Source organism: Argiope bruennichi, chromosome 11 (genome assembly GCF_947563725.1).
Source record: "Argiope bruennichi chromosome 11, qqArgBrue1.1, whole genome shotgun sequence".
Taxonomy (NCBI): Eukaryota; Metazoa; Arthropoda; class Arachnida; order Araneae; family Araneidae; genus Argiope; species Argiope bruennichi.
This window is the reverse complement of record NC_079161.1, coordinates 99,140,233-99,153,363: the sequence shown is the minus strand read 5'-3', so window position 1 is coordinate 99,153,363 and position 13,131 is coordinate 99,140,233. Positions and strand designations below refer to the sequence as shown.

At 36.0% G+C, this 13,131-nt stretch overlaps 1 protein-coding gene across 2 annotated transcripts in view; it reads left to right on the top strand.

Moving 5' to 3' along the window:
• LOC129957151 (ATP-dependent RNA helicase DDX19A-like) overlaps nucleotides 1-13,131 on the top strand; it is a 64,210-nt gene that overhangs the window by 40,541 nt on the left and 10,538 nt on the right. The gene's annotated exons all lie outside the window — the stretch shown is intronic.

Here is a 13,131-nt window from a genome sequence, read left to right as displayed (position 1 = left end):
CCTATGAACAGATTTTACTCAAAATTTGATAGAAATCTGCAAATTTGATGCATATACCAAATTTCAACCCCCTAGCTCAAAACATTTTTGATATATCTTTGCCACAGAGAGACAGCGGACATTTTCCAAAAATGCGTGGCCGCGGTGGCCTAGTGGTAAGGTCTCGGCTTCGGAATCAAAGAATTTCAGGTTCGAGACCCGATTCCACCTAAGAACTGTCGTGTAAGCGGATACGGTACATGTTAAATCCGTCGGGGCCGAACGACCTCTAGACGGGAGTTTGGAAGTGGGGTGCCAGCTCAGATGTCGTCCTCGTTATCTGACCGTGGTTCAAAATGACGAGGTCCATCCCAAAATAGCCCCAGTGTTGCTGTAAAGCGGGACGTTAAAATAACTAAACAAAACTGAAAGTGCGTTTTTTAAAATCAGGAAGATCTAAAATTCGTGGAGATTCGCCAAAATCTCGAATTTTTTGACGATTATCATACTTTCTCTATACTACATATAGAGAAAGTAAAAACTGTGAAATGGTCTCCTAGAAACTTTCTTGCAAATTCTGAAATAAATCTGTTGCCTCCCTCCCCATACCACATCAAAAAATTTACAGATCTCGGACAACGCCATGAATACTCAGATTTTTATATTTTGAGTTCTGCACACGATAACGAAAGAAATATGCTTTACTATACTAATGGATATTTTGTGCTTGATTGTATAGTAAAGATACCTGGTTAGTTCTTATTTATTGTTTCATCAAATATTCAGTCGAACGATTTCCTTGCGTTGCTGAAAGCTAAGAAAGAAATAATCTGTGTATTATTTGAGCCGTCCAGTTTTAAATCTTGTTGCTAGTTAGAAAAATTACCGATTATAAAATGCCAAAAAATACTAAATGATTAAAAAACACCATTGAAGAATGCCAAACGATTTTTAAAAACAGCCGAAAACTAATTTTTCAAGAAATGACGGATAATTTTTAAAGTATGATACAAACTTTAATTAAGTACTGCGATCGTCATCTAGCAGGGAAATTGTTGTTACTTTTCAATAATCTCAGCATGGTTTTTGAAGACAGCACATTTATTGGACATAGAAAACGAAAAGAAAAGAACACAGGTATATACAATTAAGCACACAGCATCTTGTTCGTGGGAGGAATGGTGCCGGAACGAAGCGCCAGAAGCGGAGTCACACAGATATTCCTACGCGAGAAAAATAGTCCGCTCGCTTCATCCCAACAGAAATAAACAATTTGAAGCATGTACAATATTTTCATTAAACTCTGATAATTTTTTTAAATCCAATTAATAGTTATTATTAAAATATTTAAATCCGTAACAAATAAGATCTTAATTCCAATATTAATTAAGAAAAGCAAACGATTTTTTCCTCCGATATAAATAAAAAGTCAAACGATATAATTCTAAAATAAAATGTTATTGTTTGCATTTAATTGAAGAAAGAATAATTGCAAACGATAATTAATTTCTTCAAATATGTTTAAATTACAAACTTTCAGTCCTTGAGAACTGACACAAACCCTTGGCACCTGCTTAAAATCTTCAAAGGTTTACAATAATATAAACTTTGTAACAAGCCGATATTTGTGTATTATTTTTGTAATAATTGTGTTTCGATATTATTAATTTTGCAATAAATATTGAAATGTGTGATAACAATAAAAATATTACCAATGATTGATTCGATACGTAATATTTCATTTTTACTTTCTCGTATAGTAATATAGAATAAACTATTTTGCCGTTTTCATGTCATAGTTATCGATTAATTGATTCATTCAACTTAATTTTTGATTAATTGCGAGTAGTGCCATCTGGTATTGAGTCTGGGAAAAATATTAATTCAAAATTCCCTTTTATAGAAATGAATTATATACTAATTTCAAAAACAAAATACTTAAAGTAATAATTGAAAGTAAAACGAAATATGAGCACTTTTCCTCAATAATTATCGGTTACACAAAAATCATATTTAAATCTCTTTAATGTTCTAAAGATTAGATTATAATAAATTTTTTAACAATGTTTGTAAAATTTCATTTCATTGTTTCAGTTTTCATTGTTTCAGTTATCTGGGGGCACGGCAGTGCCCCCGCCAAGTCGAGCAAAAGCAAGCGGCACGGCCGTACTATCCTTTTCTCGAAGCAGTTCAGGCCATTTTCAACCCCCTATAACTTCGTTGTGGATAAAACTAGAAGCCTGAATTTTCAGTAACCAAGAAGGCATTATATAAACACGGTATATTTCAAATTTCATTAAATTTGAACCAGTAGTTTAAGAATTATAACTAGTCAAAGTTTGTGAATTTTGTCACTGACTGACTGACTGACTGACTGACAGATCATCAAAACTCTAAGGCACTTCTAGCAGACATAGAAGCTTCAAATTTAGAATACAAATAGTGTTTAGTGTATAAATCAAGGGAAAACTAAAATATCCATGTAATAATGGACAGATCGATAAATTTTTCGAAGTTTCGAGCATTATCCATTTTGTAGGCAAATTCTTCGCCAAGTCGCCAAATGGTCGCCAAGTTTGTCACCAAGCTCTCGTATCACTGGCTCGGCATCCGGCAGCATCCAATACAGATTACTGTAAAACTGTCTTTCATATGATGACACTATTCTCGCTGGGAAAAATTAATTAAATCTCAAAATTACAGGTTTCTAACAATATCTAATTTGAAATAATTCATTTTGAAGCTGTGGAAGCTGCAAACGCAATGGGTGACTTTCAGAAAATCAATCTGGTAGAAGAAAGCAAACTTATCTTCAAAGTATGATCGCAAAACTTAATGTCGATCAAAAAAGAGTCTTCGATATGATCACAAATAAAATGGACACAACCGATAATAACGCTGACGTTTTACGCTGTTTTGTGAGTGGAACTGGTGGCACTGGAAAGAGCTTTTTAATAAAAACTCTGAAAATTTGGGTTAAGACGTAATTAAACAAAAAAAAGTGGCAGTTAGTACTCCAACAGGAATAGCTGACTATACATAGAATAGATTGACTATACATAGACTATTGCAACTGCCTGTAGAACACAAGCAAATACCGAAGTACAAACAACTTTCTGATGAAGTGCTCCTTCTGAGATCAGATTTGAAAGAAGTAGTGTTGTTTATAATAGACGAAGTGTCGATGATATCCAATGTTTAACATATATTTACTTATGCTTATGTGAAATATTCGACACAAGAGACGATCAGAATGGGTAGTTTGGAAAAAAAACATCTTGTAGTTTTCGGAGATCTCTTACAGCGTCCGCCGGTAAGAGAAAAGTCACCATTTGAAAAACTATCAACTGCTGAAACTAACAAGTTATTAGGTTCCCTCAGTGTACCGAATCTGTGGACCGAACTGTTCATATACGATGAACTTACAATTAACATACGACAGCTCAATGATTTTGACTCTGTTGAAATGCTAAATAGAATAAGATTAGGTGTGACTACACAAAAGGACCGCGACTTACTCTCGACTAGATTAATAACTCTCAAATCCAATTCAAATGAAAACAGATTAATTGAAATGATTAAACACCTCTCGAAATTTAATGATGATATCGTTTGCTTATTATCTACAAAAAACATGTGTCAACAATTAAATACTGCAATGCTTAAATCTCTTCTACATCCCAAAATAAAACTTACAGCTGTAGATAGCATAAATTTCGCCAGTTACCTAACAAAAAGAGCTCGTGAATGCATAAAAAAATATGAAGACGATGCTTCTATGACTGCAGGCCTGGAAGAGAACATAATTATAAAAATAGGAGCAAAAGTCACGTTAAGGCGAAATATTGACGTGAGTCTTTGTTTAGTTAATGATTCTATCGGTATAGTGCAAAAAGTAAAGGTTGATCAGGAAAACACAAAAAATAATTAAGAAAATATACATTGCATTTAATAAAGAACATGTTTACGAGCTTAGTCCGGTCAAAACTAAATTTGAAATTATTAATAGAGCTTATGTTCATCGCGAACCGTTTCCCTTATGTATAGCCTATGCTATAACTATACACAAAAGTCACGGTCTAAGTCTAAATAATGCACTGATGGATATTGGTTCTGCAGCGTTCACATCCGGTCAAGCTTACGTGGCACTTCCGAGAGTTACAAGTCTGGACGGCTTACATCTAATAAATGTCGACTTTGCAAGTATTAAAGCGCAGGAATCCTCAATTTGTGAATACAACAGACTAAGAAGCATTTACCGTCCAGACTTGTCAAAAATTGTCACATCAAAGCTTACGAGAAAAACCCATATAGATAGAGACTGGGCTTTGAGAAAAACTGTGGCTGAACCTCAAGAAGTAGTACCGGAAAAGAAAAAGGGGAAGACTACATACAAAAATAAGAAAAGGACTATCTACAAAAAGAAATGAGATGCCATCAAAAACATAACTTGTAAAAAAAACCAAGTCTCGCAACTCAATTCTTCTATCGTAAAAAGTTGTGAGATCCATGTAATACCAAGTCGGTCCATTTATTCAGTCCCTACTTAAGGGTCCTTCTGTCTTAAGTTATTACGTAATTAGCTAACCTAACAACATCTTATACTGACCATATCAATATTAAAAATCTTTTATGATTTAAATAAATAGATTGACTTGGCAATCGCACTAGACGCTTGCTTTTGCTCGACTTGGCGGGGGCACTGCCGTGCCCCCAGATAACTGATTGTGTTTATCCACACGAACATTGTGGCGATATTTAATAAATCTTTCATATGCATATAATTATTGTATAATTAGACATAATTTTAAATAAAAATTTAAATTAAATCTACGATCGCAAATTTCAAGTTAACATGTGAGAACATTATTACTTTTTAAGTCATTATTTGTCTTAATTAATTTAAGTCATTAATCAGTTTAAACCGGTTTGAAACAATCACGAGACTTCCTCTATCGGTCTCTCTCTCTCTCTCTCTATATATATATATACAGTGGCTCAAAAAATTGAGAGTACACCTTACTTTTATTTAATAAATCCGACTTTCAATGTAAATAACACATTACCGGGAAGTGCAAACATGTTTTTATTTTTACACATGACAAATGGTTTAATTTAGAGTAAAAATAAAGAAAAATTAACGAAATTCTTCTAAATTGAAAAGTTTCAGAAGCATTTTAAGTAAACATACTCAGAATTTTGCCTCAAAAATTTGAGAATACACAAAAAAATTCTTGTAATATCTCGCATAGAAAGAACGTGTCACTATTATGTTGCATGTCTTTTGGCTCTTATAATGGTCTCTAAACGTCATGGTACCGATTCGACCCATTTTTGGTGATATCTGAAGATATTTTACCCCATTCTTCTCGCACCACTAGTTTTAAATGGGTTTTATTTCCAATTTTGTGTTTTTAGACGACTGCTTCGAGTGTGGCCCACAGATATTCAATGGTATTGATGTGGGGATACTGTGGTGGTGTGTGTAACTGCTGTTTACAATGAAAAATACACCATGTTTTGACGTTACGTGCATTCTGTTTGGGGTCGTTGTCCTACTGGAAAATGGAATTTCCATGTAAACCCAAATTTTTAGCACTTTTCTTTAGATTGCTGCGAAGTATATCCAAATAAACATATCGTTTATAATGCCATCTATAAAAAATAAATTTCCTACCCCGGATGAAGCCATGCAACCTGAAATCATGACGGAGCCACCATCATCTTTAACTATAGGACATAATTTTTTTTGGATCCGAAGCAGTATTAGGCATTATCCATACAATACGATGGCTGTCACTGCCAAAAATGTTGAGTTTTCTTTCATTATTAAATACAGCTTTCTTCCAAAGGTTATTGGTCTTCAATTGATGAGTTTTTGCAAACTTCAATTGCTTTTTCTGAATTTGCAAGCTGATGAACGGTTTCTTTTTAACAATGCGACTTTCATATCTAGCTTGTCTAAGGGCATTTAGCACAGTTTCAACACTTACACTTCTGTCTATGATTTGAAAGGCTTCTGCAGCAAGTTGGATGAACCATAGGGTCGCAGCAATCTAAATGGAAGTTTTAAAAATTTAGATTTAGATGGAAATTCCATTTCCCAGCAGCACAACGACTCCAAAAAAATGCACGTAACGTCAAAATATGGTGTCTTTTTCATTGTAAACAGCAGTTACACACACCACCAGAATACCCCGACATCAATACCATTGAATATCTGTGGGCCACACTCGAAGCAGTGATTCAAAAACACAAAATTAGAAACAAAACCCATTTAAAACAAGTGGTGCAAGAAGAATGGGGTAAAATATCTTCAGATACCACCAAAAATGGGTCGAATCGGTACCATGACGTTTAGAGACCATTATAAGAGCCAAAAGACATGCAACTTAATAATGACACTTTGTTTTTATGCGTGATATTGCAGAAATTTCACTGGTGTATTCTCAATTTTTTGAGGCAAAATTCTACGTATGTTTATTTAAAATGCTTCTGAAACTTTTTCAATTTAGAAATTTTTCGTTGATTTTTCTTTATTTTTACTCTAAATTAAACCATTTGTTATGTGTAAAAATGAAAACATGTTTGCACTTCCCGGTAATGTGTTATTTACATTGAAAGTCGGATTTATCAAATAAAAGTAAGGTGTACTCTCAATATTTTGAGCCACTGTATATATATATAATTTTTTTAAACTTTCGTTTCCAATTTTTCTAGCTGGCAACAAAGTTTTGGAGCTCGACCGATTTTGAGATGAAATAGCAGTTATGATGCCATAGTTCTACGTAAAATTTTTAAAAACGCATCTGCTGTCAAAGAAGCATACATTATATAATGAAATACTGGTAAAAGCAAATAAAAAAATATATGCGATTAAAAGTTGATAATGAAAATTGCCATTTATGCTTTATTCATTGCCTACGCGATTTCGAGCTTCAAAACCCCCTAACCAAAAAACATCATGTTTTCCCATGATAAAAAGTATCGTATTCGTCAAACAGTTCGAGACTGATGTAAAAACTCAGGATTTTGACGGATCTTCACAGTTTAGACTTCTTTGAGTTGGAAAAACACATTTTTGGAAAATATCCTTCTATTTGTGGATCTGCGACCAAAGACTCATCTCAAAAATGCTTTGAGCTAAACTATACTGTTGAGGTATACTGTTTTTATACCAAATTTGCAGATTTCTATTAAATTTTGGGTAAAATCTGTTCAGAGGAAGTCCGTCTCATCAAATGTAAGTTAACACAATAACTAAAAAACGAAGAGAGCTTTGAAGATAAAATACCGTACACCAATTTCCAACCTATAATGTAGACACCTGTCAAATTTTGAGCCAAATCGAACAATGGGTTGATTGCCTGTTGGTTTCAGAAACATGTAAACGCGATATTTCAAAAATGCAATGATTTAAATATATCAAATTTGAAACGAGATTTTGTAACTTCAGTTTTGTGTCAAATTTCTGTTTCAATCGAATGAGAAAAACGCGCCTAAAGTATAAATTTGATTTTTGGGTATTAATAACAGCATGCCAGAGATTAATCGTCAAAAACCTGCCAAAGATGATGATAGATTCAGTAAAAATACTAAATTCATGCTAAATGCTATGCTAAACCCTCTTTGGCATGACAAATTGATTAAAGAGTATGCGAGAAAGTTTTTTGTGGACCACTCCTGCTGTCCCCCCTTCTTTTAATGTTAAACCTATTTCACATTTAATGACATCTGCTGTGTGATTTAGTGACAGTGTGAAATTTGCGTTCCTCAGACACTTTCGTTTTTGCTTTTGTTACGTTATATACAAGTAAAAGCACAATTCATACAGATACAATTAACTGTAGGAATTATAATATACAATTGTAAGTATTTACGATTGAGCATTGTCTTGTTGTTGTTGTTGTTGCTTATGGCACTATTTAATCAGAGTATTAGCATCTATTGTTTCAGTAGCTCCATCTAAGGCCAAGAGTACGCCTTAGCTACTCATGCGTGTCACAGCCCTTTTCACGGAACGAACTACATTCACATATTTCATTCACTCATCCACAGATGGTAATTTAGACTTAAATCAGAGAAAGATCACCTCTGATCCGGTACCCCCAATGGTATTGTATCGACTTGGGGGACTTTGGGGCTATGGCAGACTTATACGTGTACCAGCTACTACGTACACGCAGAGTCTTCGGCCGGCGGTATTTGAACTCACAAATCAAGAGATGCGAATGCAGCGACCACTAACTAGGCTATCCCGGCCCGAGCACTGTCTTTTAAAATTGTTGCGTTTCTTTAAATGTTTAGCCTAAATTTGTTAAAAGTATTAGCACTTTGAAATTTTAATATCCCCAACTAAAATCGCAACTAAAATTTATTACCTATTCAAACTAAAACCAAAAAAGAACTTCATAGTATTTAGAGAGCGCAACTGCAGCTACTTCTAAACACACAGATGAATTGATACAAAAGTATTAAAATCAAGTTAATAGGAAAATCAAAAAAACCAAATAAAAATTAAACCAAAAAAATATATATAAAAGAATCCGGCCTGAAGACTTTTTCAAGGGTCACCCTCAGGCAGGGATTCAAAGAAAGGAATTTTTTCTGTAAGGAAATGCAGACATTAGTCTAATAATGATTCCTCGTGACCCGAAAATCCCCTGAAATTAGGCCCAAGATTAGGATTCTTTTATATCCTAATCTTTTATATATATATATATATATATTTGGTTTAATTTTTATTTGGTTTTTTTTATTTTCCTATTAACTTGATTTTAATACTTTTGTATATATATATATATATATATATATATATATATATAATAGCTTCTGTCCATTGAATAAAATTTTATCTATTTTTTATTGTATAGTTTTTTTTTAAAAAAAGCTTTTATTGCTTTTTTTTTGTCAAATTGGTTTTATCAAATGTTTTTATATGCATCAACTGATTTTGCATTTCCTAACTGCAAATTTTTGGCCTCTTTTTAAAATGACTAGAATTCAGGAATTTTTTTCCCTATTGCTCATTGATACCACATCATTGGGTCTTACAACTCAAGTACTTGATTTATTTTATTCAGCATTTGTCAATCGCAAGCAGTTTATTCTCCGGGTATATTGATTATATTCAATGTCAGTAAAATTATTTGGATATAACTTCACTTTCATGATTTCGTCAGCTTTTAGTCATTAAAGCTGTATTATTTTAGCTGGTTTACATCGATTGATTTTGTCCATGAACCTTTCTAATAAAGACCAGTCCCATGACGTCTTTGCCCAATTAAAAATGCGAATGTGCTGCTCATCCATGTTCCAATTTTCGCTGTATACCAACCATATCTTTTTACTTCAATTGATATAAAATAATTTTTATAAAATGCTTCATTTTTTTGTTTTTGTTTTTTCGTATATGAAATATAGAGAAAGTATTATAATCGTCAAAATAAAATCGAGCTCAAGATTTTTGTGAATCTTTTTCTTTCAGACCTTCCATAATTTGGAAAAGAGTTTTTTAGCATTGTGTCAATCTATTTGTCTGTGCGACAAAAATAGCTCAAAAAAGCTTTGAACTAGATGGTAATTAGAGATTGAAATTCGGTACATGGTGTTTACACCATGTTTATCAAATGCTGAGTAATATCTATTCAGAGAGAAATCTGTCTCTCCGTCTGTGCGATGCTAAGTTAATATTATAAATGAAGATACGAAGTTAAGAATCAAGTTAACGCAAAATGAAGATAGTAGGTGATAATAATGCATCGTTTCAACATTAAAATGTAGATACCTATCAAATTAGCATCCACATTCGTCAAGGAATTGACCATCTGTCTGTCTGTATTTTTAGAAGCATATAAACGCGACAGCTCAAAATTGCAATTATTAAAATAAATAAATAAAATACTGTTACAAACCTGTAATTTTGCTTCCCAGCGCAAATAGTGTCATCATAAGAAACACCTTTCACAATCATCCGTATTGGATGCTGCCGGATGTCGAGCCATTGATCCCAGAGCTTGGCGATAAACTTGGCAACGAATTTGGCGACAAAATGGATAATGCTCGAAACTTCGAGAATTTTGTCGATCCGTCCATTAGGAACCGAGATACGTCTGATTGGTCTAGAAGAGTCTAACCCCGTCTCTCGGAACTATGAAAGACCGGCACTCTCAAGCTGCGTTGTGTTGTGTGTGTTATCAATAGTGATCGTCGTGAATTGAGAGTAGTGGGAGTCGCCAACAAGTAACGAGCCTTCGACAGAATAGCGAAGAAATGGCGAATTACCAGCGTTGTGCGGAGCGAGTATTAAACTGCTGTGTGCCAAATCCTGTTGTCTACTGTGGAGGCAGCGTCGTATATTGTGTGCAGTAGCAATTTGTGAAAAGTAGTGAGTAGGCAGCTAAAGCGAGAGAGACAACGAGAAGTTCAGCCGTTGGAGAGACCGTAGAGCGAAGCTCCGAGGAACCCCTCTCCTGATGGATTCTGTATGGCCGCTTTGTGAGCTATGGTCGATTACTACTTACGGACTACTGTCTGCTGTAGTGTCCTGCTGTATGTTGTCTTGTTTTCGTCTTTGCTGTAAATATTTGTCGCGTGTGTTCGTCTTCTTTGTGTTCGTCTCTTCGTGTAAATAAACGTCGTTGTTTTCTACTGTCGCCTGCTGATTGTGTTCTCACACCATACACCCACTATCGAAAAGAACCCGACGGCGGAGGTGGAAAAATCCGTAACAGTTTGGTGTCAGGAGTGGGGTAGTTGTTAATATATGGTGCTGACGAGATCCCAAGCAAAAAATGGCGGACAACTTCGAAATGAAAGTTTTATTTACTGAATTAAAGAAAATTCAGGAAGAAATGAAATCTGGACAAGAGAAATTTTTGCAAGAAATGAAAGCGTTTACAGAAGAAATGAAGAGTCAATTAAAGAAAGAAATTTCGTCATGGAAGGAAATTTTAGAAGATAAGGATAACAAATTCGAAGATGTCCATGATATCACAGAAGAAATTGACAGAAACGGCCAGAGCCAAATGGAAGAAGAAAAGACCGAAGACTGAATGGAGACCGGTGTCACTGAGAAGGAACTTAGTCATCCGGAGGATGAACAAAAGTTCAATAAGTAGATGCACGAATAGGGAGACTGTCAAATAATTGCAGAGCTAAAACAGTTTTCTCCGATTGAGTCCCCTATAGTGGAATCGAAGGAGCAGACACTTGGGGATGGAGAAGATGAACTCTCTTTGGACGGGTCTGTTATTGGCGACCTGTGCTCGATGCCTATGGTTGCAGGAGTTGATGCGACTCTGTTTGGAATGGATTCGTTTCCGAGGCTAACGGCAACCTCTGACAACCTCTCTGCAAGTGTCTTGTTATCTCCTTTCATAGTGATACAGATGAAGATAACGTGGCGGGAATCGATGATCTCTGTAGCCTCGGCCTCGATTTCCTTCAAGAATTCGTTTTGCTGCGGATTTGCATAGAAGTATGATGCAAATAGGAGCCGAGGAATCTCCTGTGTATCCGGACAAATTACGTCGTCGCAGAAGAACTCTTCCAGCAAAGTCAGATCAGCTCTTTAGAAGATCCTGTGCTGAGAGCTGCGGACAATTCTCGAGTGTCGAGAATAGGCTGGGAATAGGCAGACGTATTCCCCGGAAAGCTTTGATGACGAAGGCGAATCCTTGGTTTTCAAGAGAAATCCGGAAGGCACTATTGGACCATCCTGATATTCGGTTGGTTTGATTTAAGAAATTCGAAGTGACCAACCGACCAGCCTGGCTAGAATTCGTTGCGGAGATCCTTGCTACGATACAGTGTTTGGCTCCATGGGACACCCTGCATTTTAAGAGGAGAAATCAAGTCTGGATGTACAACCCGAAATGACGACGACGTCTGAAGTCAAGAGCAATGATAAGGTTCGGACGGATATTTAATTGTCGCCAATTTAGTGAATGATGTCATCTTCGTAATTGCGGAGGTCGCCCAACGCATCATCATCATCACATCGTTCGGAAGCCTACGCCAGCTATTTGATTGAACTGGGACTGCCGGGACGTCAGTCCTTGAAGTGGGAAGCAATGTTAAAAACCTGTAATTTTGCTTCCCAGCGCAAATAGTGTCATCATAAGAAATACCTTTCACAGTCATCAGTATTGGGTGCTGCCGGATGTCGAGCCAGTGATCCCAGAGCTTGGTGACAAACTTGGCAACCATTTGGTGACTTGGCGACGATTTTGGCGACAAAATGGATAATGTTCGAAACTTCGAGAATTTTGTCGATCCGTCCAGTAGGAACCGAGATACGCCTGATTCGTCTAGAAAAGTCTAACCCCGTCTCCCGGAACTATGAAAGACCGGCACTCTCAAGCTGCGGTATGTTGTTTGTGTTATCAATAGTGGTCGTCGTGAATTGTAGTCGGAGTCGCCAACAAGTAACCAGTCTTACCAGCGTTGTGAGGAGGGAGTATTAAACTGCAGTGTGCCGAATCCTGTTATCTACTGTGGAGGCAGCGTCGTATAATGTGTGTAGTAGCAAGTTGTGAGAAGTAGTGAATCGGCAGCTAAAGCGAGAGAAGGCAACGAGAAGTTCAGCCGTAGAGCGAAGCTACGAGGAACCCCTCTCCTGCTGGATTCTGTCTGGCCGCTTATTGTGCTGTGAACTATTACTACTTGTGGACTACTGTCGTCTGTGGTGTGCTGCTGTGTGCTGTCCTAAGTTCGTCTCGACTGCAAATGTTCGTCGTCTTTGTGTACGCGTGTTCTTCGTGTAAATAAACGTCGTTGTTTTCTGCTGAGACCTGCTGATTGCGTTCCCTTCACCATACACCCACTATCTAAACGAACCCGGTGGTGAGGAAAATCCATCCGTAACAATATAGTATGCAATTTTGTGACAACAATTGCTCTGTGTCAAATTTTGATTTCAATCCATTGGAAAAAATGCGTCTAAAATGGTACTGTTGAGTACTGCTGACTATATGCCAGGGATTAATTACCAAAAAATCGCCAAGTTACATATGATAGAATAAATCGAATGCTGATTTAAGTCAAGCCGAAGTCAGTCGAGTACAGAATCGTAGAAAGAGTCAACGGTGAATGGTTGGATTAGTCCAGCGAAGAGCAAGCGTTATGTGGAGCTGAAGCGTTTGCTGAATT